General features: G+C 65.0%; 13 non-coding genes across 13 annotated transcripts; 6 read left to right on the forward strand and 7 right to left on the reverse strand.

Annotated features, from left to right (window-relative positions):
- Nucleotides 1-268: 268 nt before the first annotated feature.
- On the reverse strand, nucleotides 269-340 carry TRNAD-GUC (transfer RNA aspartic acid (anticodon GUC)). Its single transcript has one exon. It is a non-coding gene; the product is annotated as a tRNA-Asp (tRNA).
- A 543-nt stretch (nucleotides 341-883) lies between these two features.
- Nucleotides 884-966, forward strand: TRNAL-CAG (transfer RNA leucine (anticodon CAG)). Its single transcript has one exon. It is a non-coding gene; the product is annotated as a tRNA-Leu (tRNA).
- A 1,419-nt stretch (nucleotides 967-2,385) lies between these two features.
- Nucleotides 2,386-2,456, forward strand: TRNAG-GCC (transfer RNA glycine (anticodon GCC)). The gene has a single exon. It is a non-coding gene; the product is annotated as a tRNA-Gly (tRNA).
- A 7,071-nt stretch (nucleotides 2,457-9,527) lies between these two features.
- TRNAE-CUC (transfer RNA glutamic acid (anticodon CUC)) lies at nucleotides 9,528-9,599 on the reverse strand. Its single transcript has one exon. It is a non-coding gene; the product is annotated as a tRNA-Glu (tRNA).
- Nucleotides 9,600-9,893: 294 nt separating this feature from the next.
- TRNAG-UCC (transfer RNA glycine (anticodon UCC)) lies at nucleotides 9,894-9,965 on the reverse strand. Its single transcript has one exon. It is a non-coding gene; the product is annotated as a tRNA-Gly (tRNA).
- Nucleotides 9,966-10,720: 755 nt separating this feature from the next.
- Nucleotides 10,721-10,792, reverse strand: TRNAD-GUC (transfer RNA aspartic acid (anticodon GUC)). The gene has a single exon. It is a non-coding gene; the product is annotated as a tRNA-Asp (tRNA).
- A 543-nt stretch (nucleotides 10,793-11,335) lies between these two features.
- Nucleotides 11,336-11,418, forward strand: TRNAL-CAG (transfer RNA leucine (anticodon CAG)). The gene has a single exon. It is a non-coding gene; the product is annotated as a tRNA-Leu (tRNA).
- A 1,419-nt stretch (nucleotides 11,419-12,837) lies between these two features.
- TRNAG-GCC (transfer RNA glycine (anticodon GCC)) lies at nucleotides 12,838-12,908 on the forward strand. Its single transcript has one exon. It is a non-coding gene; the product is annotated as a tRNA-Gly (tRNA).
- Nucleotides 12,909-19,972: 7,064 nt separating this feature from the next.
- TRNAE-CUC (transfer RNA glutamic acid (anticodon CUC)) lies at nucleotides 19,973-20,044 on the reverse strand. The gene has a single exon. It is a non-coding gene; the product is annotated as a tRNA-Glu (tRNA).
- Nucleotides 20,045-20,342: 298 nt separating this feature from the next.
- On the reverse strand, nucleotides 20,343-20,414 carry TRNAG-UCC (transfer RNA glycine (anticodon UCC)). Its single transcript has one exon. It is a non-coding gene; the product is annotated as a tRNA-Gly (tRNA).
- A 755-nt stretch (nucleotides 20,415-21,169) lies between these two features.
- TRNAD-GUC (transfer RNA aspartic acid (anticodon GUC)) lies at nucleotides 21,170-21,241 on the reverse strand. Its single transcript has one exon. It is a non-coding gene; the product is annotated as a tRNA-Asp (tRNA).
- Nucleotides 21,242-21,784: 543 nt separating this feature from the next.
- On the forward strand, nucleotides 21,785-21,867 carry TRNAL-CAG (transfer RNA leucine (anticodon CAG)). Its single transcript has one exon. It is a non-coding gene; the product is annotated as a tRNA-Leu (tRNA).
- A 1,419-nt stretch (nucleotides 21,868-23,286) lies between these two features.
- Nucleotides 23,287-23,357, forward strand: TRNAG-GCC (transfer RNA glycine (anticodon GCC)). Its single transcript has one exon. It is a non-coding gene; the product is annotated as a tRNA-Gly (tRNA).
- The last annotated feature ends 2,229 nt before the right edge of the window (nucleotides 23,358-25,586 follow it).

Here is a 25,586-nt window from a genome sequence, read left to right on the forward strand (position 1 = left end):
CGGGCCGCAAGATCCGGCTATGGTCGGGCAAGGCCGTGGGGTCGCCAAGGAGGCCCTGGCTCCGCCGTGGCGACCGAGCGCCCGGCGACGACCAAGGGCTCGGGCTGGAGGGCTGCACGGCTCGAGGGGGTCGACGGTCGGTAGACCGGGCCCCGCCGTGGGCGGCGCCCCGGCGCCTCGCCCAAAGGCGGAGGGAGGAGACGAAGGGCCCTTGGGGGCCAGGCGGCGGGCCAGAGAGCGACCGCGGCCACCAAAAAGGGTGTGTTGCCTCCCCGTCGGGGAATCGAACCCCGGTCTCCCGCGTGACAGGCGGGGATACTCACCACTATACTAACGAGGACGGCGGCGACCGCCCTGCCGCCCGGCCGCTCTCGGGCTCTCGGGCTGCCTGCCGACGCCTCCCCCTGCCCGCCACGGGCCCCGACCCGACCGCACACCAAACCAGCCGCCTCAGTCAGAGCGGCAGCCCCCGACCCCGACAGGGACGCGGACCCGGGGGACACGGGAAACTCCTAGCGCGCGCCGCCTCTTGCCTGCAACGCGGCCATTCCGCCGGGAGAAGGGGGCCCGAGAAGGCACGCGAGGCTGCGAGGACACGGTGGGCGCGCCGCCGGCCCGCGTCTGGCGAGGACAGGCGCGGGTGGGTAGGGGCCGGCACGCCAAGGGTCCGGCTGGGTCCGGGGCCAGGCGTGGGCGAGGGCGCGACCGGCGGCGGAGCCAGGCGCCTCGGCCGGCCGCCGCGCGCCGGCTCCGTCGCTCACGCACACCAGACGGCCGCCCGCCTGCCTGGCGCGGCGCACCGCGCGTCCCGCCAAGGGCGCCGGGGCTCGCGCCGCGTCGGGTCCCAGCCAGGCGAGCGGCCACGCGCCCGCCCAGGCCCGCCGTCAGGATGGCCGAGCGGTCTAAGGCGCTGCGTTCAGGTCGCAGTCTCCCCTGGAGGCGTGGGTTCGAATCCCACTCCTGACAAGCCAGCCTTTTGGCCCGCCCGACAAACGCGCCCGTCCTCCCCGCGCCACTGCCGTTCTCCACACACGCCCTCCCCGCCACCTGCAGCCCACACCAGGAACCTTCAGTCCTTCTCAGCGCATCTGTCCTCCCCAGCTGGCTGCGCCTGCAGCTGCCGGTTTTCCTGCCTCCCCGCCTCCCCGCCTCCCCTTCGCCCACCCTCGCCCATCCCCCCACTCCCACTCCCACTCCCACGGCCCCGCTCCACCCCGCCCCCGTCCGCGCCGACGCACGCAGCCCCGCGGCGGGTGGCAAGCCCTCCTCGCTTCGCCAGCGCTCCGACTTCTGCCTGGTGAACGGCCAAGTCGCTCTCGCAGCCTTGCTTCCCCGTCCGCCCCGGGCAGCTCTCCCTCCGGCCGGCACCCTGTCGTCCGCGCCCGCCCGGCCGCCCCGCCTGTGCTCCCCAGCCACACCGAGGCGGCCGAGCCCCCGCCTTGGCCGCCTGGGGTGCTGCGTGCCCTCGAGGCTTCACCGCCTTGCGGCCTTGGCCGGGCCACACCTGCCTGCCTCCCGCCCGGGACGCGTGCCACCCAGCCTTCCTGCTGGCCAGCCAACACCGGCCCTCCGTGCACGAGTCCGTCCCGGGAAGGGTGCTCCGCTGGGGAGTGAGCGGAAGCCCTGCGTGCCCGTCCACCCCACCCACAGGCGCCCGGCCCGCGCCCCCGACCTCGGCGCCACCGCGCCCGTTCCCGGGGAAAGCCGCTGCCCGGGCCGGAGCCAGGCTCGCCCTGGCGCGCTCGCTGCCTCAGCCTGCAGTCGCCGAGCCAGGAGCCGCTCTGCCAAAGGGCCCCTCCTCACCACCACCAATCCGTCAGAGCCGGACCCCTCGGGAGCGCAGGAGCCAGGGTGTCACACGCCTTTGCGTCCTTGGGCCTGAGCGCCGCTCTGCGCGTCGCGCTCCCACGCTCGCGCATCCGGCACGGCCCGAGCCCGGAGTCCCGGCCCCCGCCCGCTCTCGCACGCCCCACCCCGCCCCGGCCGGAAAGCCAGCCCGCCAGAGGGACTTTGGGTCGGGACTCCGCGGTCGCTGAGAGGAACGTCGGTGCGCGGCCGCAGCGACCACGCAGCGCCTGCCCTGACAGGGATCCCCGCGCCGGCCAGACGGCGTCGGCTCGCGGGCCCCTCGGGCGGCACCGACAGCGTCGCGGCGGCCGTGGTCGGCGCAGAAGGCGCGGGAGCCGCGTCCCGAGTGGGCCGGCGTCCCGCCGCCCGGGGGTCCCTCGAGGGCTCGCGCCCCGGGGTCCTGCACGCGCCCGGATCCTGGCTTTCAGGTCGCCCGCCCGATGGAGCAGAGAGATGCCCACGGGCGAGCAGTGAGCAGTGACGGGCGGGTGGCGGCCAGCGCCTCTGGGGCAGCGGCGGGCGGCGGCGGCCACCGGTGCATGGGTGGTTCAGTGGTAGAATTCTCGCCTGCCACGCGGGAGGCCCGGGTTCGATTCCCGGCCCATGCAGCCACTGCGTCCCCTTTTGGTCCCGCAGGGCAGCCCCAGGGCCCAGCTAGGTCTGCCCACTGAAACGCGCTCAAGGCAGGGCTCCTGCAACCGCTGGCTGCTCCCTGCCGCCAGCTGCCTCTCCCGCGCGGACGGCCCCCCACCCCACACACTCTCGGCCCTGCTGCCGAGGCTCCGTGGCCCCAAACCCCGCAGGCTCAGCCGCCCGTGCGCCCAGATACCTCCCCTGTGTTTACTCGCTTCCTCACCCGGACCCAGCCGGTGGCTCAGGGATTTCACTGGAAGGAATACCCCACCGCTGGCGCCCAGCCGCCTCCCCTCTTCACCTTTCCTCACGTCTCCAAGCTCCCTGGCTCACTCTCCCCACACTCCGAAAATCAATCACACTACGTTTGCACAGCCAGGGGCAAGGAAGTTGCCGCATCTGGCAAGGATACCTCCCTTTTCCCGGGAGGGTCCCTGGAGCATCGCCTTGCAGGAGGAGTTGCAAAGAAGTCCACCAGCTCCCGGCGGACTGTACTCTCGATTCATCTTTTGTCCCTGGGCAGAGAGAGGTTTCCACCAGCAACGCCCTCACCAGCTCAAACACCACCCCCTCCCCTGAAACCCTCTTGCCCGCCTCAGCTCAGCATCAGCCCTGCCCCAAGAGCACCACCACCTCAGCCTGCACCTTCACCATCGCCCTACTCCGCCAACCGGGCCCATCGCCCCCCCACCCTGCTCCCCCCGCCCCACCCCCATCTCCCCCATCCCCAACACCCGCCGCAGGCCCCGTTCCTCCCTCAGCCATGGCAAATCCTGCTCTTGTCAAGGAACCTGCCTTTGCTTTTGTCCCACTGGACTGCCTTCCCCCGTCCCACCCCCACCCCCACCCCCACCCCCACCCCCACCCCCACCCCCACCCCCACCCCCGGCCTGCTCCTTTTTCTGCTTCTTCCAACACAGGTGGAACTGATTTACATCCCTGGGTTAGTTTCAGGTGCACAGCAAAGTGATTCAGTCCCCTGTTCTCTTTCAGGTGATTTTGCATTGTAGCTGAAGGCGAGATTCGAATACAGTTCGCATGCTACACAGTAAAGCTTTGTTGCTTACCTACTGTACCTATAGGATGTCCTATCTCTCCATCCGACTCCAACTTTCCTCCCTCCCCTGCCTTTCCCCTTGGGTAGCCCGGTGTACGGTTTCTCCAAACCGTCTGAACGTCGGTTTCCCCTTTGCACGTGGATTCCTTTGTGTTAGTTGTTAGGTTCCACAAAGCTTTGTCCCTCTCCACCCGACTCACTTCACCAAGTGGACTCTTGCGTGGGTCCATCTGGCGTTGGGGCCCACGGCAAAGGCTGCTCCTTCTTGATGGCTGCGTCATATTCCACGGGACAGATACGCCTCATCTTCTTGTGCCGGCCACCTGCCGACGGGCACTTGGGCGTATCCCATGTCCCGGCTACGGCATAGAGGGCTGCGATGACCCTGGGGGATGCCTGCATCTCTACCCATTAGGGCTTTGGTCTTCTCCCGATGGGTACCCAGCATTGGGTTTGCTGGGTCATATGGGAAGCTCTTCTTCTTCCTATCGTTGGACCGACCCTCGACGGACTGACTTCCATGTAGTAGCAGATGCTGTTCTGGAAGGGTAGGATACTGGATCTTATTCCCTGTGGTATCCTGTGTATCCTTGTGGCTCCTCTCCTTTCTATGCAGTCCTACTACGGTATATCCGTGGAGCCCAGCTCCTCATTCATCCCTCCGGCCCTGACTTTGCCCTTGGGAAGCCCCAAGTTGCTTTCCTGTGGCTGGGTGTCTGTCGCTGTTTGGCACAGGGATTAAGGTGTACAACACTTTAGAATCCACCCATCTGTGCCCTTCTCTGTGTCTTCCCTCACCGAGGGTAATAGTCTGCAGCTCCGGCCGCTGTTGCTGCCAGTGACACTATTTGTCTCTTGTGGACGGCTCAGAGACACCCCATTCTCTGCCTTTCTCTGGTACTGCATCTTCGTGGGTGAGCCGTTGGTGACGGACACTAGGGTTCTCTCCTCGCCTCGGCTGTGGCGCACGGTGCTGCAGTGACCGTGGGGTTTGCACGTGTCTTGCCGAATCCAGAGCTGCGGCTTTCACGGATATGTACCCAGGGTTGGGATCGTGATAGCTCACCTGTTTCCGGCTTACTCAGTTACCTATCGATTTAGCTTAATTTTTAAACCTTCCTCCAATGTCGTAGTGGCGGCTGTGGGAGAAGTACAGTGGGTTTCCAATAGTGTGCTCATGTCCGACGGACTGCAAAGCGGTTCTGTTTCCCATGTACAGATTTCAGATTTCCTACGTGTTTTCAGACTCTTTTCCGTTGGAGGTTATTACAGGATACTGACTCTTAGTCCCTGCGTTGAACTGGATAAGCTTGTGGCTTCTCCCTTTACACATGGTCCTGCGGATCTGTTCGTTGCAGCTCCACAGCCATCCCTCCACCGCTGCCTTACCGCTTGCGTTACCCTACGGTGGTTTTCTTTGGGAGTCGGTTTCTCTTCGGCAAATAGGTTCGTGTCGTATTAGTTTACACATTCCACATGCGTTTGTCCAACTCGGTCTGACTTTCTTCACCGAGTGTCAAGAGTCTCTAGGTCCATCGTGGCTTTTGACAAGTGGCAATGCTTCCCTTCTTTCTTTATGACCGAGTGATATGTCCATGCTCCATCTATGCCACATCTTCTTGTGCCCGCCATTTGTGGATGGGCACTGGGGCTTGTTCCACGTCTCGGCTGTGGCAAATACTGCTGCTACATACATGGCGGTGTAGGGACCTTTAGATCTCTCCGAGTTTGGTACTCTGCAGGTATGTACCCTGGAGGGGGTGTGCTCGGTCATATGGGAGCTCTCCTCGGTCCTCACGAAATCTCGGCCACCCCCGCTCCCTACCACCACACCCCATCCCACCCTGACCCCCAGCAATGTCACACCCGAGACTGGACATTTGCTCCTGATGAGTGGTGACTTTGGGCTCTGGGGCGGTACGGTGGGCCCAGGCCTTTCAGCCCGGGTCTGGCCCCTGTCTGGCACTCCGTTGCTGTCGTTCGCTTGCCTGCGTCCCAGCCACCGCCCAGAGCCCCAGCCCACCGCTGAGCCTGAGCACCCTGCACCACCACGCAGCAGTGTGGCACGCACGCTGACACGCCACCCCGCCCGAATGGAGCCCCCCCCCCACTGTCACCGCCTGCCATCTGCCTTTCCTGCCACCCTCCAGGCTCGGCCCCATCTACCCGCCACCAAGCCCCTGGAGCCCCGGCCCATCTCTCACACGTCCTTGTCCTTCCCTGCCCTGCCCCGGTGTCCCCCAGTGCGGGCCTCCCTCCGGCTCCTCCGACCCACCCATACCGCACGCCCACCCCTAACGCAGATCTGTCCCAGCCTCACACATGTGCCTGGCATGGCGTCGCCACCGCCCCCATGCTTCTGCAGAGGCCCCGCTCCAGTGGCCTGCCGATCTTTCTTTCGGCCAGGTCCCCGCCAGCCCCACGCCTCCCCCTTCCCGCCGGCACTCCGCGCAGACGCCCCGCCCAAGCACCCCTGGGCCTGCCTCCCAGCACCCGGCTCGCCACCGCCCCCTCTCCCTGCCATCGTTCTGCCCCATTCCCTGATCCACGTGGGGCGGCCACCAACCATGGCCCCAAGCGCCTTCGGCCCGCACTCTCAGCCATGCACGCTGGCGCCCAAGGCCCCGGCAGGGGCGTCGAGGAAACCTCCTGCGGCGACGGCAAGCACACGTCGGGCCACGGGGGATCCACTGCCACAGGGGAATCGGCTCTGTCCCATCGCGCCCGAGTGTGCCGCCCTCGCCGCACGTTGGTGCGCTTCATCGGCCGTCCACTTCCCCTCCCCGCGAAGGACACGGTCCTTGAACAGACGAGACATCCTTTGCTGACACACCAGCCCAAGATCTGGCGGAGAGGAGGCTGCGGTGGGCGATTACCCTCGGGGAGAGTTCCTAGGGGAAGACGATGACAGGTTGGGGAGAGGGATGGAGTGGATCCTGGATAGACGGTTTGGAGAGAATGGGAAACTATAAGAGGTCATAACTAGGTGAGGGGTATGTGGAACAGGGCGCTCTGTGTGTGTGTGGGGGGGTGTGTGTGTGTGCATGCGCGCGCGAGCCCGAGTGCCCACCCTGGGTTAGGAGTGGGGGAGGGAGACCTGGGTACATCTTGCCTCACTCCGGTAGCACTGAGAGCTGTGGTCAGGCAAGGGAAATACCACGCCGGTTGGGGTGTCCACCCTGGCAGGCATCGCGGCCTCGAGCGCATCTGCCGCCTCCCGGCTGGTTGGCTAGGTTTTCCCGGCCGGCCCGCCCCGCCCGGATCTGCCTTCTCTCTCACTTCCACGGCTGCCGTGGTGTGACTCGCGGCACAGGTCCACATTCATCTTCACCCCTGTGCCTCCGGGGGAGCGAAGAAGAACGCAAGAGCCTCTTGATGAATGTGAAAGAGGAGAGTGAAAACGTTGGCTTACAACTCAGCATTCAGAAAACGAAGGTCGTGGCATCCGGTCCCATCACTTCATGGCAAATGGATGGGGACACAAGGGAACCCGGGAGAGACTTCATCTTGTTCAGTTCAGTTCAATCGCTCAGTCGTGTCCGACTCTTTGCGACTCCGTGAATTGCAGCACGCCAGGCCTCTCTGTCCATCACCAACTCCCGGAGTCTACCCAAACCCATGTCCATCGAGTCGGTGATGCCATCCAACCATCTCATCCTCTGTCGTCCCCTTCTCCTCCTGCCCTCCACCCTACCCAGCATTAGGGTCTTTTCCAATGAGCCAACTCTTCGCATGAGGTGGCCAAAGTACTGGAGCTTCAGCTTCAACATCAGTCCTTCCAGTGAACACCCAGGATTGATCTCCTTTAGGATGGACTGATTGGATCTCCTTGCGGTCCAAGGGACTCTCAAGAGTCTTCTCCAACAGCACAGTTCAAAAGCATCAATTCTGCGGCGCTCAGCTTTCTTCACCGTCCAACTCTCACATCCATACACGACCACCGGAAAAACCATAGCCCTGACTAGATGGGCTTTTGTTGGCGAAGTAATGTCTCTGCTTTTCAGTACGCTATCTAGGTTGTCCATAACCTTCCTTCCAAGGAGTAAGCGTCTTTTAATTTCATGGCTGCAATCACCATCAGCAGTGATTTTGGAGCCCAAGAAAATGAAGTCTGACACTGTTTCCACTGTCTCCCCATCTATTTCCCATGAAGCGATGGGACCAGATGGCAAGATCTTAGTTTTCTGAACGTTGAGCTTTAAGCCAACTCTTTCACTCTCCTCTTTCACTTTCATCAAGAGGCTCTTTAGTTCTTCTTCACTTTCTGCCATAAGGGTGGTGTCATCTGCATATCTGAGGTTATCGATATTTCTCCCGGCAATCTTGATTCCAGCTTGTGTTTCTTCCAGCCCAGCGTTTCTCATGATGTCCTCTGCATAGAAGTTAAATAAGCAGGGTGACAACGTACAGCCTTGACGTACTCCTTTTCCTATTTGGAACCAGTCTGTTGTTCCATGTCCAGTTCTAACTGTTGCTTCCTGACCTGCATACAGGTTTCTCAAGAGACAGGTCAGATGGTCTGGTATTCCCATCTCTTTCAGAATTTTCCACAGTGTATTGTGATCCACACAGTCAAAGGCTTTGGCATCGTCAATAAAGCAGAAATAGATGTTTTTCTGGAACGCTCTTGCTTTTTCGATGATCCAGCGGATATTGGCAAGTTGATCTCTGGTTCCTCTGCCCTTTCTAAAACCAGCTTGAACATCTGGAAGTTCACGGTTCACGTATTGCTGAAGCCTGACTTCATCTTGGGGGGCTCCCAAATCACTGCAGACGGTGGCTGCGGCCGTGAAATGTAAACGACGTTCGCTCCTTGGGAGAGAAACTATGACCAAAACTAGACAGCATATTGAAAAGCAGAGACGTGACTCTGCGAGGCGGCTCCCTCTCGGGAAAGCTACGGGTTCTCCAGTAGTCCACGTACAGATGTGAGAGTTGGAGTATAAAGAAGCTGAGCGCCGGAGAATAGATGCTTTTGAAGTGCGGTGTTGGAGAAGACTCTTGAGAGTCCCTTGGACTGCCGGGAGCTCGAACCAGTGAATCGTAGGGGAAATCAGTCCTGAATATTCATTGGAAGGACTGATGCTGAAGCTGAAACTCCCATCCTCTGGCCACCCGATGCGAAGGACTGACTCACTGCAAAAGCCCCTGATGGAAGGCAGGAGGAGACGGGGACGACACGCCAGAAGATGAGGTGGTTGGATGGCATCACCGACTGGACGGACACGAGTTTGAGTGAGCTCCGGGAGTTGGTGATGGACAGGGAGGCCTGGGCTGCTGCAGTGCACTGAGCGACTGAACTGGTACTGATGCCTCCCGGGCGCCGTGGTCCGCCTCCCAGAGCCCACTCAAGACCAGAACCCTCTCGGAGTCAGCAGCGCCGCACGGGGGTCACAGGCAGCCCGGGACCGGGCGCGCAATGGCCGAGCCGCCCAGAGAGGGGCTGGCATGAGGGACATGGGAAGGGAGGCGCGACCGCGGCCACCGGCCCCACTCCCAGAGGCAGATCCCCCTCGCTCACCTTCGGCTGTGGCCACCGCCACCGCCACCGCCACCGCCACCGCCACCGCCACCGCCGCTGCCGGCCGGCGCGGGCGCCCACCGCAGCCCCCTCCCCTCCCCCCCACCCTCCCCCACCCCGCCTCCTTCCCACCACCAACAGCAGGAGAACCAGCACAAGGCCGGGAGCATCACCGCCGCCGCCTCCAGGGGCACCAGCCGCAGCCCCTCACGGGGGAGGGAGGCCGGGGATGGGAGGCCTCAGGCGGGTCGTGGTGGAAGCGGTGCGCGGTTGCCACCGAGACCAAAAGGTTTGCCCCCGGGGACGCCGTGGCGGGGGGGCCCTGCATCCTGCTTGGGCTGGAGGTGCAGGTGCCCGGGGGCCTCTGTCGCAGCGCTGGGGCCCGCGGAGCCAGCGTAGGCTAAAAGGGTGGAAAGGTCCGGCGGCGAGGAGATCGGGAGGTGGCAGGCGGAGAGGAAGAAGAAAGGCTTCCCTGACCGGGAATCGAACCCGGGCCGCGGCGGTGAGAGCGCCGAATCCTAACCACTAGACCACCAGGGAGCGCCGGGACTCGGCCCTCGCCTGCTCCCGCTGAACCCAGCGCCTCCATGCCACCTTGGTGCCCACACCCGGCCTCCGCAAGTCCAGCCGCCCGCCCGCCCGCCCGCCCTCCCTGTCAGTCCGCCTGCCCTAGCGTGCGTCTTGTTTTCGGCACCCTCAAAACACTGTCCCTCGCCGCCGGCTTCTCGCGCCCACGCCAAAAGCCGCGGGCCAGCTGGCTCCCTGCTCCAAGCGCTCTCTCCCCCGAACGCCCCTGCCGGGAGGGCGCTGCAACTCAGCAAAAGGTCGGCCCGCTGCGTTGGCCGGGAATCGAACCCGGGTCAACTGCTTGGAAGGCAGCTATGCTCACCACTATACCACCAACGCTGCACAGCCCGGGCCGCCGCCAGACGCCGGCCCCGGGCTCGCCCCAGCACACTCCTGCCGCCGCCGCCGCCGCCGCATCCCTGCCCCGACGCCCCGTCAGCCGGCGGCTCTGCGCCGCCGCCGGCGCTCCCAGCAGCCGCGCGGCGCCCCATCTGCGCCAGCGCTACGCAGCAGCCGGGGTCCACCGGCGTGCCCGCCCCGGGGCGCCGCTCCCGCGCCCTTGCGGCCCTCCGGCCCTTCGCTCCCCGCCGCGGCCCGCGGACGCCTCCGCCCTCACCCCCGGGGGGCAAGGCGGGGCACGCAGCTCGCAGCTGCCAGCACCCAGCTGGCCAAAGCCCTTCTCCACCGGGCGCTGGGCGACGCCACTTGCCACGACGACAGGGGCACACGGGACCCACGCGCCTGCACGCCTCCCGGCGCTGTGCCGCGCCGCGCCGCGGGGGCGTCGCGAGCCTAGGAGCCCACTGCGGCAGCCACTGTGGGCGGGCGGGCCGCAAGATCCGGCTATGGTCGGGCAAGGCCGTGGGGTCGCCAAGGAGGCCCTGGCTCCGCCGTGGCGACCGAGCGCCCGGCGACGACCAAGGGCTCGGGCTGGAGGGCTGCACGGCTCGAGGGGGTCGACGGTCGGTAGACCGGGCCCCGCCGTGGGCGGCGCCCCGGCGCCTCGCCCAAAGGCGGAGGGAGGAGACGAAGGGCCCTTGGGGGCCAGGCGGCGGGCCAGAGAGCGACCGCGGCCACCAAAAAGGGTGTGTTGCCTCCCCGTCGGGGAATCGAACCCCGGTCTCCCGCGTGACAGGCGGGGATACTCACCACTATACTAACGAGGACGGCGGCGACCGCCCTGCCGCCCGGCCGCTCTCGGGCTCTCGGGCTGCCTGCCGACGCCTCCCCCTGCCCGCCACGGGCCCCGACCCGACCGCACACCAAACCAGCCGCCTCAGTCAGAGCGGCAGCCCCCGACCCCGACAGGGACGCGGACCCGGGGGACACGGGAAACTCCTAGCGCGCGCCGCCTCTTGCCTGCAACGCGGCCATTCCGCCGGGAGAAGGGGGCCCGAGAAGGCACGCGAGGCTGCGAGGACACGGTGGGCGCGCCGCCGGCCCGCGTCTGGCGAGGACAGGCGCGGGTGGGTAGGGGCCGGCACGCCAAGGGTCCGGCTGGGTCCGGGGCCAGGCGTGGGCGAGGGCGCGACCGGCGGCGGAGCCAGGCGCCTCGGCCGGCCGCCGCGCGCCGGCTCCGTCGCTCACGCACACCAGACGGCCGCCCGCCTGCCTGGCGCGGCGCACCGCGCGTCCCGCCAAGGGCGCCGGGGCTCGCGCCGCGTCGGGTCCCAGCCAGGCGAGCGGCCACGCGCCCGCCCAGGCCCGCCGTCAGGATGGCCGAGCGGTCTAAGGCGCTGCGTTCAGGTCGCAGTCTCCCCTGGAGGCGTGGGTTCGAATCCCACTCCTGACAAGCCAGCCTTTTGGCCCGCCCGACAAACGCGCCCGTCCTCCCCGCGCCACTGCCGTTCTCCACACACGCCCTCCCCGCCACCTGCAGCCCACACCAGGAACCTTCAGTCCTTCTCAGCGCATCTGTCCTCCCCAGCTGGCTGCGCCTGCAGCTGCCGGTTTTCCTGCCTCCCCGCCTCCCCGCCTCCCCTTCGCCCACCCTCGCCCATCCCCCCACTCCCACTCCCACTCCCACGGCCCCGCTCCACCCCGCCCCCGTCCGCGCCGACGCACGCAGCCCCGCGGCGGGTGGCAAGCCCTCCTCGCTTCGCCAGCGCTCCGACTTCTGCCTGGTGAACGGCCAAGTCGCTCTCGCAGCCTTGCTTCCCCGTCCGCCCCGGGCAGCTCTCCCTCCGGCCGGCACCCTGTCGTCCGCGCCCGCCCGGCCGCCCCGCCTGTGCTCCCCAGCCACACCGAGGCGGCCGAGCCCCCGCCTTGGCCGCCTGGGGTGCTGCGTGCCCTCGAGGCTTCACCGCCTTGCGGCCTTGGCCGGGCCACACCTGCCTGCCTCCCGCCCGGGACGCGTGCCACCCAGCCTTCCTGCTGGCCAGCCAACACCGGCCCTCCGTGCACGAGTCCGTCCCGGGAAGGGTGCTCCGCTGGGGAGTGAGCGGAAGCCCTGCGTGCCCGTCCACCCCACCCACAGGCGCCCGGCCCGCGCCCCCGACCTCGGCGCCACCGCGCCCGTTCCCGGGGAAAGCCGCTGCCCGGGCCGGAGCCAGGCTCGCCCTGGCGCGCTCGCTGCCTCAGCCTGCAGTCGCCGAGCCAGGAGCCGCTCTGCCAAAGGGCCCCTCCTCACCACCACCAATCCGTCAGAGCCGGACCCCTCGGGAGCGCAGGAGCCAGGGTGTCACACGCCTTTGCGTCCTTGGGCCTGAGCGCCGCTCTGCGCGTCGCGCTCCCACGCTCGCGCATCCGGCACGGCCCGAGCCCGGAGTCCCGGCCCCCGCCCGCTCTCGCACGCCCCACCCCGCCCCGGCCGGAAAGCCAGCCCGCCAGAGGGACTTTGGGTCGGGACTCCGCGGTCGCTGAGAGGAACGTCGGTGCGCGGCCGCAGCGACCACGCAGCGCCTGCCCTGACAGGGATCCCCGCGCCGGCCAGACGGCGTCGGCTCGCGGGCCCCTCGGGCGGCACCGACAGCGTCGCGGCGGCCGTGGTCGGCGCAGAAGGCGCGGGAGCCGCGTCCCGAGTGGGCCGGCGTCCCGCCGCCCGGGGGTCCCTCGAGGGCTCGCGCCCCGGGGTCCTGCACGCGCCCGGATCCTGGCTTTCAGGTCGCCCGCCCGATGGAGCAGAGAGATGCCCACGGGCGAGCAGTGAGCAGTGACGGGCGGGTGGCGGCCAGCGCCTCTGGGGCAGCGGCGGGCGGCGGCGGCCACCGGTGCATGGGTGGTTCAGTGGTAGAATTCTCGCCTGCCACGCGGGAGGCCCGGGTTCGATTCCCGGCCCATGCAGCCACTGCGTCCCCTTTTGGTCCCGCAGGGCAGCCCCAGGGCCCAGCTAGGTCTGCCCACTGAAACGCGCTCAAGGCAGGGCTCCTGCAACCGCTGGCTGCTCCCTGCCGCCAGCTGCCTCTCCCGCGCGGACGGCCCCCCACCCCACACACTCTCGGCCCTGCTGCCGAGGCTCCGTGGCCCCAAACCCCGCAGGCTCAGCCGCCCGTGCGCCCAGATACCTCCCCTGTGTTTACTCGCTTCCTCACCCGGACCCAGCCGGTGGCTCAGGGATTTCACTGGAAGGAATACCCCACCGCTGGCGCCCAGCCGCCTCCCCTCTTCACCTTTCCTCACGTCTCCAAGCTCCCTGGCTCACTCTCCCCACACTCCGAAAATCAATCACACTACGTTTGCACAGCCAGGGGCAAGGAAGTTGCCGCATCTGGCAAGGATACCTCCCTTTTCCCGGGAGGGTCCCTGGAGCATCGCCTTGCAGGAGGAGTTGCAAAGAAGTCCACCAGCTCCCGGCGGACTGTACTCTCGATTCATCTTTTGTCCCTGGGCAGAGAGAGGTTTCCACCAGCAACGCCCTCACCAGCTCAAACACCACCCCCTCCCCTGAAACCCTCTTGCCCGCCTCAGCTCAGCATCAGCCCTGCCCCAAGAGCACCACCACCTCAGCCTGCACCTTCACCATCGCCCTACTCCGCCAACCGGGCCCATCGCCCCCCCACCCTGCTCCCCCCGCCCCACCCCCATCTCCCCCATCCCCAACACCCGCCGCAGGCCCCGTTCCTCCCTCAGCCATGGCAAATCCTGCTCTTGTCAAGGAACCTGCCTTTGCTTTTGTCCCACTGGACTGCCTTCCCCCGTCCCACCCCCACCCCCACCCCCACCCCCACCCCCACCCCCGGCCTGCTCCTTTTTCTGCTTCTTCCAACACAGGTGGAACTGATTTACATCCCTGGGTTAGTTTCAGGTGCACAGCAAAGTGATTCAGTCCCCTGTTCTCTTTCAGGTGATTTTGCATTGTAGCTGAAGGCGAGATTCGAATACAGTTCGCATGCTACACAGTAAAGCTTTGTTGCTTACCTACTGTACCTATAGGATGTCCTATCTCTCCATCCGACTCCAACTTTCCTCCCTCCCCTGCCTTTCCCCTTGGGTAGCCCGGTGTACGGTTTCTCCAAACCGTCTGAACGTCGGTTTCCCCTTTGCACGTGGATTCCTTTGTGTTAGTTGTTAGGTTCCACAAAGCTTTGTCCCTCTCCACCCGACTCACTTCACCAAGTGGACTCTTGCGTGGGTCCATCTGGCGTTGGGGCCCACGGCAAAGGCTGCTCCTTCTTGATGGCTGCGTCATATTCCACGGGACAGATACGCCTCATCTTCTTGTGCCGGCCACCTGCCGACGGGCACTTGGGCGTATCCCATGTCCCGGCTACGGCATAGAGGGCTGCGATGACCCTGGGGGATGCCTGCATCTCTACCCATTAGGGCTTTGGTCTTCTCCCGATGGGTACCCAGCATTGGGTTTGCTGGGTCATATGGGAAGCTCTTCTTCTTCCTATCGTTGGACCGACCCTCGACGGACTGACTTCCATGTAGTAGCAGATGCTGTTCTGGAAGGGTAGGATACTGGATCTTATTCCCTGTGGTATCCTGTGTATCCTTGTGGCTCCTCTCCTTTCTATGCAGTCCTACTACGGTATATCCGTGGAGCCCAGCTCCTCATTCATCCCTCCGGCCCTGACTTTGCCCTTGGGAAGCCCCAAGTTGCTTTCCTGTGGCTGGGTGTCTGTCGCTGTTTGGCACAGGGATTAAGGTGTACAACACTTTAGAATCCACCCATCTGTGCCCTTCTCTGTGTCTTCCCTCACCGAGGGTAATAGTCTGCAGCTCCGGCCGCTGTTGCTGCCAGTGACACTATTTGTCTCTTGTGGACGGCTCAGAGACACCCCATTCTCTGCCTTTCTCTGGTACTGCATCTTCGTGGGTGAGCCGTTGGTGACGGACACTAGGGTTCTCTCCTCGCCTCGGCTGTGGCGCACGGTGCTGCAGTGACCGTGGGGTTTGCACGTGTCTTGCCGAATCCAGAGCTGCGGCTTTCACGGATATGTACCCAGGGTTGGGATCGTGATAGCTCACCTGTTTCCGGCTTACTCAGTTACCTATCGATTTAGCTTAATTTTTAAACCTTCCTCCAATGTCGTAGTGGCGGCTGTGGGAGAAGTACAGTGGGTTTCCAATAGTGTGCTCATGTCCGACGGACTGCAAAGCGGTTCTGTTTCCCATGTACAGATTTCAGATTTCCTACGTGTTTTCAGACTCTTTTCCGTTGGAGGTCATTACAGGATACTGACTCTTAGTCCCTGCGTTGAACTGGATAAGCTTGTGGCTTCTCCCTTTACACATGGTCCTGCGGATCTGTTCGTTGCAGCTCCACAGCCATCCCTCCACCGCTGCCTTACCGCTTGCGTTACCCTACGGTGGTTTTCTTTGGGAGTCGGTTTCTCTTCGGCAAATAGGTTCGTGTCGTATTAGTTTACACATTCCACATGCGTTTGTCCAACTCGGTCTGACTTTCTTCACCGAGTGTCAAGAGTCTCTAGGTCCATCGTGGCTTTTGACAAGTGGCAATGCTTCCCTTCTTTCTTTATGACCGAGTGATATGTCCATGCTCCATCTATGCCACATCTTCTTGTGCCCGCCATTTGTGGATGGGCACTGGGGCTTGTTCCACGTCTCGGCTGTGGCAAATACTGCTGCTACATACATGGCGGTGTAGGGACCTTTAGATCTCTCCGAGTTTGGTACTCTGCAGGTATGTACCCTGGAGGGGGTGTGCTCGGTCATATGGGAGCTCTCCTCGGTCCTCACGAAATCTCGGCCACCCCCGCTCCCTACCACCACACCCCATCCCACCCTGACCCCCAGCAATGTCACACCCGAGACTGGACATTTGCTCCTGATGAGTGGTGACTTTGGGCTCTGGGGCGGTACGGTGGGCCCAGGCCTTTCAGCCCGGGTCTGGCCCCTGTCTGGCACTCCGTTGCTGTCGTTCGCTTGCCTGCGTCCCAGCCACCGCCCAGAGCCCCAGCCCACCGCTGAGCCTGAGCACCCTGCACCACCACGCAGCAGTGTGGCACGCACGCTGACACGCCACCCCGCCCGAATGGAGCCCCCCCCCCACTGTCACCGCCTGCCATCTGCCTTTCCTGCCACCCTCCAGGCTCGGCCCCATCTACCCGCCACCAAGCCCCTGGAGCCCCGGCCCATCTCTCACACGTCCTTGTCCTTCCCTGCCCTGCCCCGGTGTCCCCCAGTGCGGGCCTCCCTCCGGCTCCTCCGACCCACCCATACCGCACGCCCACCCCTAACGCAGATCTGTCCCAGCCTCACACATGTGCCTGGCATGGCGTCGCCACCGCCCCCATGCTTCTGCAGAGGCCCCGCTCCAGTGGCCTGCCGATCTTTCTTTCGGCCAGGTCCCCGCCAGCCCCACGCCTCCCCCTTCCCGCCGGCACTCCGCGCAGACGCCCCGCCCAAGCACCCCTGGGCCTGCCTCCCAGCACCCGGCTCGCCACCGCCCCCTCTCCCTGCCATCGTTCTGCCCCATTCCCTGATCCACGTGGGGCGGCCACCAACCATGGCCCCAAGCGCCTTCGGCCCGCACTCTCAGCCATGCACGCTGGCGCCCAAGGCCCCGGCAGGGGCGTCGAGGAAACCTCCTGCGGCGACGGCAAGCACACGTCGGGCCACGGGGGATCCACTGCCACAGGGGAATCGGCTCTGTCCCATCGCGCCCGAGTGTGCCGCCCTCGCCGCACGTTGGTGCGCTTCATCGGCCGTCCACTTCCCCTCCCCGCGAAGGACACGGTCCTTGAACAGACGAGACATCCTTTGCTGACACACCAGCCCAAGATCTGGCGGAGAGGAGGCTGCGGTGGGCGATTACCCTCGGGGAGAGTTCCTAGGGGAAGACGATGACAGGTTGGGGAGAGGGATGGAGTGGATCCTGGATAGACGGTTTGGAGAGAATGGGAAACTATAAGAGGTCATAACTAGGTGAGGGGTATGTGGAACAGGGCGCTCTGTGTGTGTGTGGGGGGGTGTGTGTGTGTGCATGCGCGCGCGAGCCCGAGTGCCCACCCTGGGTTAGGAGTGGGGGAGGGAGACCTGGGTACATCTTGCCTCACTCCGGTAGCACTGAGAGCTGTGGTCAGGCAAGGGAAATACCACGCCGGTTGGGGTGTCCACCCTGGCAGGCATCGCGGCCTCGAGCGCATCTGCCGCCTCCCGGCTGGTTGGCTAGGTTTTCCCGGCCGGCCCGCCCCGCCCGGATCTGCCTTCTCTCTCACTTCCACGGCTGCCGTGGTGTGACTCGCGGCACAGGTCCACATTCATCTTCACCCCTGTGCCTCCGGGGGAGCGAAGAAGAACGCAAGAGCCTCTTGATGAATGTGAAAGAGGAGAGTGAAAACGTTGGCTTACAACTCAGCATTCAGAAAACGAAGGTCGTGGCATCCGGTCCCATCACTTCATGGCAAATGGATGGGGACACAAGGGAACCCGGGAGAGACTTCATCTTGTTCAGTTCAGTTCAATCGCTCAGTCGTGTCCGACTCTTTGCGACTCCGTGAATTGCAGCACGCCAGGCCTCTCTGTCCATCACCAACTCCCGGAGTCTACCCAAACCCATGTCCATCGAGTCGGTGATGCCATCCAACCATCTCATCCTCTGTCGTCCCCTTCTCCTCCTGCCCTCCACCCTACCCAGCATTAGGGTCTTTTCCAATGAGCCAACTCTTCGCATGAGGTGGCCAAAGTACTGGAGCTTCAGCTTCAACATCAGTCCTTCCAGTGAACACCCAGGATTGATCTCCTTTAGGATGGACTGATTGGATCTCCTTGCGGTCCAAGGGACTCTCAAGAGTCTTCTCCAACAGCACAGTTCAAAAGCATCAATTCTGCGGCGCTCAGCTTTCTTCACCGTCCAACTCTCACATCCATACACGACCACCGGAAAAACCATAGCCCTGACTAGACGGGCTTTTGTTGGCGAAGTAATGTCTCTGCTTTTCAGTACGCTATCTAGGTTGTCCATAACCTTCCTTCCAAGGAGTAAGCGTCTTTTAATTTCATGGCTGCAATCACCATCAGCAGTGATTTTGGAGCCCAAGAAAATGAAGTCTGACACTGTTTCCACTGTCTCCCCATCTATTTCCCATGAAGCGATGGGACCAGATGGCAAGATCTTAGTTTTCTGAACGTTGAGCTTTAAGCCAACTCTTTCACTCTCCTCTTTCACTTTCATCAAGAGGCTCTTTAGTTCTTCTTCACTTTCTGCCATAAGGGTGGTGTCATCTGCATATCTGAGGTTATCGATATTTCTCCCGGCAATCTTGATTCCAGCTTGTGTTTCTTCCAGCCCAGCGTTTCTCATGATGTCCTCTGCATAGAAGTTAAATAAGCAGGGTGACAACGTACAGCCTTGACGTACTCCTTTTCCTATTTGGAACCAGTCTGTTGTTCCATGTCCAGTTCTAACTGTTGCTTCCTGACCTGCATACAGGTTTCTCAAGAGACAGGTCAGATGGTCTGGTATTCCCATCTCTTTCAGAATTTTCCACAGTGTATTGTGATCCACACAGTCAAAGGCTTTGGCATCGTCAATAAAGCAGAAATAGATGTTTTTCTGGAACGCTCTTGCTTTTTCGATGATCCAGCGGATATTGGCAAGTTGATCTCTGGTTCCTCTGCCCTTTCTAAAACCAGCTTGAACATCTGGAAGTTCACGGTTCACGTATTGCTGAAGCCTGACTTCATCTTGGGGGGCTCCCAAATCACTGCAGACGGTGGCTGCGGCCGTGAAATGTAAACGACGTTCGCTCCTTGGGAGAGAAACTATGACCAAAACTAGACAGCATATTGAAAAGCAGAGACGTGACTCTGCGAGGCGGCTCCCTCTCGGGAAAGCTACGGGTTCTCCAGTAGTCCACGTACAGATGTGAGAGTTGGAGTATAAAGAAGCTGAGCGCCGGAGAATAGATGCTTTTGAAGTGCGGTGTTGGAGAAGACTCTTGAGAGTCCCTTGGACTGCCGGGAGCTCGAACCAGTGAATCGTAGGGGAAATCAGTCCTGAATATTCATTGGAAGGACTGATGCTGAAGCTGAAACTCCCATCCTCTGGCCACCCGATGCGAAGGACTGACTCACTGCAAAAGCCCCTGATGGAAGGCAGGAGGAGACGGGGACGACACGCCAGAAGATGAGGTGGTTGGATGGCATCACCGACTGGACGGACACGAGTTTGAGTGAGCTCCGGGAGTTGGTGATGGACAGGGAGGCCTGGGCTGCTGCAGTGCACTGAGCGACTGAACTGGTACTGATGCCTCCCGGGCGCCGTGGTCCGCCTCCCAGAGCCCACTCAAGACCAGAACCCTCTCGGAGTCAGCAGCGCCGCACGGGGGTCACAGGCAGCCCGGGACCGGGCGCGCAATGGCCGAGCCGCCCAGAGAGGGGCTGGCATGAGGGACATGGGAAGGGAGGCGCGACCGCGGCCACCGGCCCCACTCCCAGAGGCAGATCCCCCTCGCTCACCTTCGGCTGTGGCCACCGCCACCGCCACCGCCACCGCCACCGCCGCTGCCGGCCGGCGCGGGCGCCCACCGCAGCCCCCTCCCCTCCCCCCACCCTCCCCCACCCCTCCCCCACCCCCCTCTCCCACCCCGCCTCCTTCCCACCACCAACAGCAGGAGAACCAGCACAAGGCCGGGAGCATCACCGCCGCCGCCTCCAGGGGCACCAGCCGCAGCCCCTCACGGGGGAGGGAGGCCGGGGATGGGAGGCCTCAGGCGGGTCGTGGTGGAAGCGGTGCGCGGTTGCCACCGAGACCAAAAGGTTTGCCCCCGGGGACGCCGTGGCGGGGGGGCCCTGCATCCTGCTTGGGCTGGAGGTGCAGGTGCCCGGGGGCCTCTGTCGCAGCGCTGGGGCCCGCGGAGCCAGCGTAGGCTAAAAGGGTGGAAAGGTCCGGCGGCGAGGAGATCGGGAGGTGGCAGGCGGAGAGGAAGAAGAAAGGCTTCCCTGACCGGGAATCGAACCCGGGCCGCGGCGGTGAGAGCGCCGAATCCTAACCACTAGACCACCAGGGAGCGCCGGGACTCGGCCCTCGCCTGCTCCCGCTGAACCCAGCGCCTCCATGCCACCTTGGTGCCCACACCCGGCCTCCGCAAGTCCAGCCGCCCGCCCGCCCGCCCGCCCGCCCTCCCTGTCAGTCCGCCTGCCCTAGCGTGCGTCTTGTTTTCGGCACCCTCAAAACACTGTCCCTCGCCGCCGGCTTCTCGCGCCCACGCCAAAAGCCGCGGGCCAGCTGGCTCCCTGCTCCAAGCGCTCTCTCCCCCGAACGCCCCTGCCGGGAGGGCGCTGCAACTCAGCAAAAGGTCGGCCCGCTGCGTTGGCCGGGAATCGAACCCGGGTCAACTGCTTGGAAGGCAGCTATGCTCACCACTATACCACCAACGCTGCACAGCCCGGGCCGCCGCCAGACGCCGGCCCCGGGCTCGCCCCAGCACACTCCTGCCGCCGCCGCCGCCGCCGCATCCCTGCCCCGACGCCCCGTCAGCCGGCGGCTCTGCGCCGCCGCCGGCGCTCCCAGCAGCCGCGCGGCGCCCCATCTGCGCCAGCGCTACGCAGCAGCCGGGGTCCACCGGCGTGCCCGCCCCGGGGCGCCGCTCCCGCGCCCTTGCGGCCCTCCGGCCCTTCGCTCCCCGCCGCGGCCCGCGGACGCCTCCGCCCTCACCCCCGGGGGGCAAGGCGGGGCACGCAGCTCGCAGCTGCCAGCACCCAGCTGGCCAAAGCCCTTCTCCACCGGGCGCTGGGCGACGCCACTTGCCACGACGACAGGGGCACACGGGACCCACGCGCCTGCACGCCTCCCGGCGCTGTGCCGCGCCGCGCCGCGGGGGCGTCGCGAGCCTAGGAGCCCACTGCGGCAGCCACTGTGGGCGGGCGGGCCGCAAGATCCGGCTATGGTCGGGCAAGGCCGTGGGGTCGCCAAGGAGGCCCTGGCTCCGCCGTGGCGACCGAGCGCCCGGCGACGACCAAGGGCTCGGGCTGGAGGGCTGCACGGCTCGAGGGGGTCGACGGTCGGTAGACCGGGCCCCGCCGTGGGCGGCGCCCCGGCGCCTCGCCCAAAGGCGGAGGGAGGAGACGAAGGGCCCTTGGGGGCCAGGCGGCGGGCCAGAGAGCGACCGCGGCCACCAAAAAGGGTGTGTTGCCTCCCCGTCGGGGAATCGAACCCCGGTCTCCCGCGTGACAGGCGGGGATACTCACCACTATACTAACGAGGACGGCGGCGACCGCCCTGCCGCCCGGCCGCTCTCGGGCTCTCGGGCTGCCTGCCGACGCCTCCCCCTGCCCGCCACGGGCCCCGACCCGACCGCACACCAAACCAGCCGCCTCAGTCAGAGCGGCAGCCCCCGACCCCGACAGGGACGCGGACCCGGGGGACACGGGAAACTCCTAGCGCGCGCCGCCTCTTGCCTGCAACGCGGCCATTCCGCCGGGAGAAGGGGGCCCGAGAAGGCACGCGAGGCTGCGAGGACACGGTGGGCGCGCCGCCGGCCCGCGTCTGGCGAGGACAGGCGCGGGTGGGTAGGGGCCGGCACGCCAAGGGTCCGGCTGGGTCCGGGGCCAGGCGTGGGCGAGGGCGCGACCGGCGGCGGAGCCAGGCGCCTCGGCCGGCCGCCGCGCGCCGGCTCCGTCGCTCACGCACACCAGACGGCCGCCCGCCTGCCTGGCGCGGCGCACCGCGCGTCCCGCCAAGGGCGCCGGGGCTCGCGCCGCGTCGGGTCCCAGCCAGGCGAGCGGCCACGCGCCCGCCCAGGCCCGCCGTCAGGATGGCCGAGCGGTCTAAGGCGCTGCGTTCAGGTCGCAGTCTCCCCTGGAGGCGTGGGTTCGAATCCCACTCCTGACAAGCCAGCCTTTTGGCCCGCCCGACAAACGCGCCCGTCCTCCCCGCGCCACTGCCGTTCTCCACACACGCCCTCCCCGCCACCTGCAGCCCACACCAGGAACCTTCAGTCCTTCTCAGCGCATCTGTCCTCCCCAGCTGGCTGCGCCTGCAGCTGCCGGTTTTCCTGCCTCCCCGCCTCCCCGCCTCCCCTTCGCCCACCCTCGCCCATCCCCCCACTCCCACTCCCACTCCCACGGCCCCGCTCCACCCCGCCCCCGTCCGCGCCGACGCACGCAGCCCCGCGGCGGGTGGCAAGCCCTCCTCGCTTCGCCAGCGCTCCGACTTCTGCCTGGTGAACGGCCAAGTCGCTCTCGCAGCCTTGCTTCCCCGTCCGCCCCGGGCAGCTCTCCCTCCGGCCGGCACCCTGTCGTCCGCGCCCGCCCGGCCGCCCCGCCTGTGCTCCCCAGCCACACCGAGGCGGCCGAGCCCCCGCCTTGGCCGCCTGGGGTGCTGCGTGCCCTCGAGGCTTCACCGCCTTGCGGCCTTGGCCGGGCCACACCTGCCTGCCTCCCGCCCGGGACGCGTGCCACCCAGCCTTCCTGCTGGCCAGCCAACACCGGCCCTCCGTGCACGAGTCCGTCCCGGGAAGGGTGCTCCGCTGGGGAGTGAGCGGAAGCCCTGCGTGCCCGTCCACCCCACCCACAGGCGCCCGGCCCGCGCCCCCGACCTCGGCGCCACCGCGCCCGTTCCCGGGGAAAGCCGCTGCCCGGGCCGGAGCCAGGCTCGCCCTGGCGCGCTCGCTGCCTCAGCCTGCAGTCGCCGAGCCAGGAGCCGCTCTGCCAAAGGGCCCCTCCTCACCACCACCAATCCGTCAGAGCCGGACCCCTCGGGAGCGCAGGAGCCAGGGTGTCACACGCCTTTGCGTCCTTGGGCCTGAGCGCCGCTCTGCGCGTCGCGCTCCCACGCTCGCGCATCCGGCACGGCCCGAGCCCGGAGTCCCGGCCCCCGCCCGCTCTCGCACGCCCCACCCCGCCCCGGCCGGAAAGCCAGCCCGCCAGAGGGACTTTGGGTCGGGACTCCGCGGTCGCTGAGAGGAACGTCGGTGCGCGGCCGCAGCGACCACGCAGCGCCTGCCCTGACAGGGATCCCCGCGCCGGCCAGACGGCGTCGGCTCGCGGGCCCCTCGGGCGGCACCGACAGCGTCGCGGCGGCCGTGGTCGGCGCAGAAGGCGCGGGAGCCGCGTCCCGAGTGGGCCGGCGTCCCGCCGCCCGGGGGTCCCTCGAGGGCTCGCGCCCCGGGGTCCTGCACGCGCCCGGATCCTGGCTTTCAGGTCGCCCGCCCGATGGAGCAGAGAGATGCCCACGGGCGAGCAGTGAGCAGTGACGGGCGGGTGGCGGCCAGCGCCTCTGGGGCAGCGGCGGGCGGCGGCGGCCACCGGTGCATGGGTGGTTCAGTGGTAGAATTCTCGCCTGCCACGCGGGAGGCCCGGGTTCGATTCCCGGCCCATGCAGCCACTGCGTCCCCTTTTGGTCCCGCAGGGCAGCCCCAGGGCCCAGCTAGGTCTGCCCACTGAAACGCGCTCAAGGCAGGGCTCCTGCAACCGCTGGCTGCTCCCTGCCGCCAGCTGCCTCTCCCGCGCGGACGGCCCCCCACCCCACACACTCTCGGCCCTGCTGCCGAGGCTCCGTGGCCCCAAACCCCGCAGGCTCAGCCGCCCGTGCGCCCAGATACCTCCCCTGTGTTTACTCGCTTCCTCACCCGGACCCAGCCGGTGGCTCAGGGATTTCACTGGAAGGAATACCCCACCGCTGGCGCCCAGCCGCCTCCCCTCTTCACCTTTCCTCACGTCTCCAAGCTCCCTGGCTCACTCTCCCCACACTCCGAAAATCAATCACACTACGTTTGCACAGCCAGGGGCAAGGAAGTTGCCGCATCTGGCAAGGATACCTCCCTTTTCCCGGGAGGGTCCCTGGAGCATCGCCTTGCAGGAGGAGTTGCAAAGAAGTCCACCAGCTCCCGGCGGACTGTACTCTCGATTCATCTTTTGTCCCTGGGCAGAGAGAGGTTTCCACCAGCAACGCCCTCACCAGCTCAAACACCACCCCCTCCCCTGAAACCCTCTTGCCCGCCTCAGCTCAGCATCAGCCCTGCCCCAAGAGCACCACCACCTCAGCCTGCACCTTCACCATCGCCCTACTCCGCCAACCGGGCCCATCGCCCCCCCACCCTGCTCCCCCCGCCCCACCCCCATCTCCCCCATCCCCAACACCCGCCGCAGGCCCCGTTCCTCCCTCAGCCATGGCAAATCCTGCTCTTGTCAAGGAACCTGCCTTTGCTTTTGTCCCACTGGACTGCCTTCCCCCGTCCCACCCCCACCCCCACCCCCACCCCCACCCCCACCCCCACCCCCGGCCTGCTCCTTTTTCTGCTTCTTCCAACACAGGTGGAACTGATTTACATCCCTGGGTTAGTTTCAGGTGCACAGCAAAGTGATTCAGTCCCCTGTTCTCTTTCAGGTGATTTTGCATTGTAGCTGAAGGCGAGATTCGAATACAGTTCGCATGCTACACAGTAAAGCTTTGTTGCTTACCTACTGTACCTATAGGATGTCCTATCTCTCCATCCGACTCCAACTTTCCTCCCTCCCCTGCCTTTCCCCTTGGGTAGCCCGGTGTACGGTTTCTCCAAACCGTCTGAACGTCGGTTTCCCCTTTGCACGTGGATTCCTTTGTGTTAGTTGTTAGGTTCCACAAAGCTTTGTCCCTCTCCACCCGACTCACTTCACCAAGTGGACTCTTGCGTGGGTCCATCTGGCGTTGGGGCCCACGGCAAAGGCTGCTCCTTCTTGATGGCTGCGTCATATTCCACGGGACAGATACGCCTCATCTTCTTGTGCCGGCCACCTGCCGACGGGCACTTGGGCGTATCCCATGTCCCGGCTACGGCATAGAGGGCTGCGATGACCCTGGGGGATGCCTGCATCTCTACCCATTAGGGCTTTGGTCTTCTCCCGATGGGTACCCAGCATTGGGTTTGCTGGGTCATATGGGAAGCTCTTCTTCTTCCTATCGTTGGACCGACCCTCGACGGACTGACTTCCATGTAGTAGCAGATGCTGTTCTGGAAGGGTAGGATACTGGATCTTATTCCCTGTGGTATCCTGTGTATCCTTGTGGCTCCTCTCCTTTCTATGCAGTCCTACTACGGTATATCCGTGGAGCCCAGCTCCTCATTCATCCCTCCGGCCCTGACTTTGCCCTTGGGAAGCCCCAAGTTGCTTTCCTGTGGCTGGGTGTCTGTCGCTGTTTGGCACAGGGATTAAGGTGTACAACACTTTAGAATCCACCCATCTGTGCCCTTCTCTGTGTCTTCCCTCACCGAGGGTAATAGTCTGCAGCTCCGGCCGCTGTTGCTGCCAGTGACACTATTTGTCTCTTGTGGACGGCTCAGAGACACCCCATTCTCTGCCTTTCTCTGGTACTGCATCTTCGTGGGTGAGCCGTTGGTGACGGACACTAGGGTTCTCTCCTCGCCTCGGCTGTGGCGCACGGTGCTGCAGTGACCGTGGGGTTTGCACGTGTCTTGCCGAATCCAGAGCTGCGGCTTTCACGGATATGTACCCAGGGTTGGGATCGTGATAGCTCACCTGTTTCCGGCTTACTCAGTTACCTATCGATTTAGCTTAATTTTTAAACCTTCCTCCAATGTCGTAGTGGCGGCTGTGGGAGAAGTACAGTGG

The sequence above is a fragment of the Giraffa tippelskirchi genome, chromosome 5, assembly GCF_054371585.1.
Source record: "Giraffa tippelskirchi isolate mGirTip1 chromosome 5, T2T-mGirTip1v1.2.pri, whole genome shotgun sequence".
In the NCBI taxonomy this organism is placed as follows: domain Eukaryota; kingdom Metazoa; phylum Chordata; class Mammalia; order Artiodactyla; family Giraffidae; genus Giraffa; species Giraffa tippelskirchi.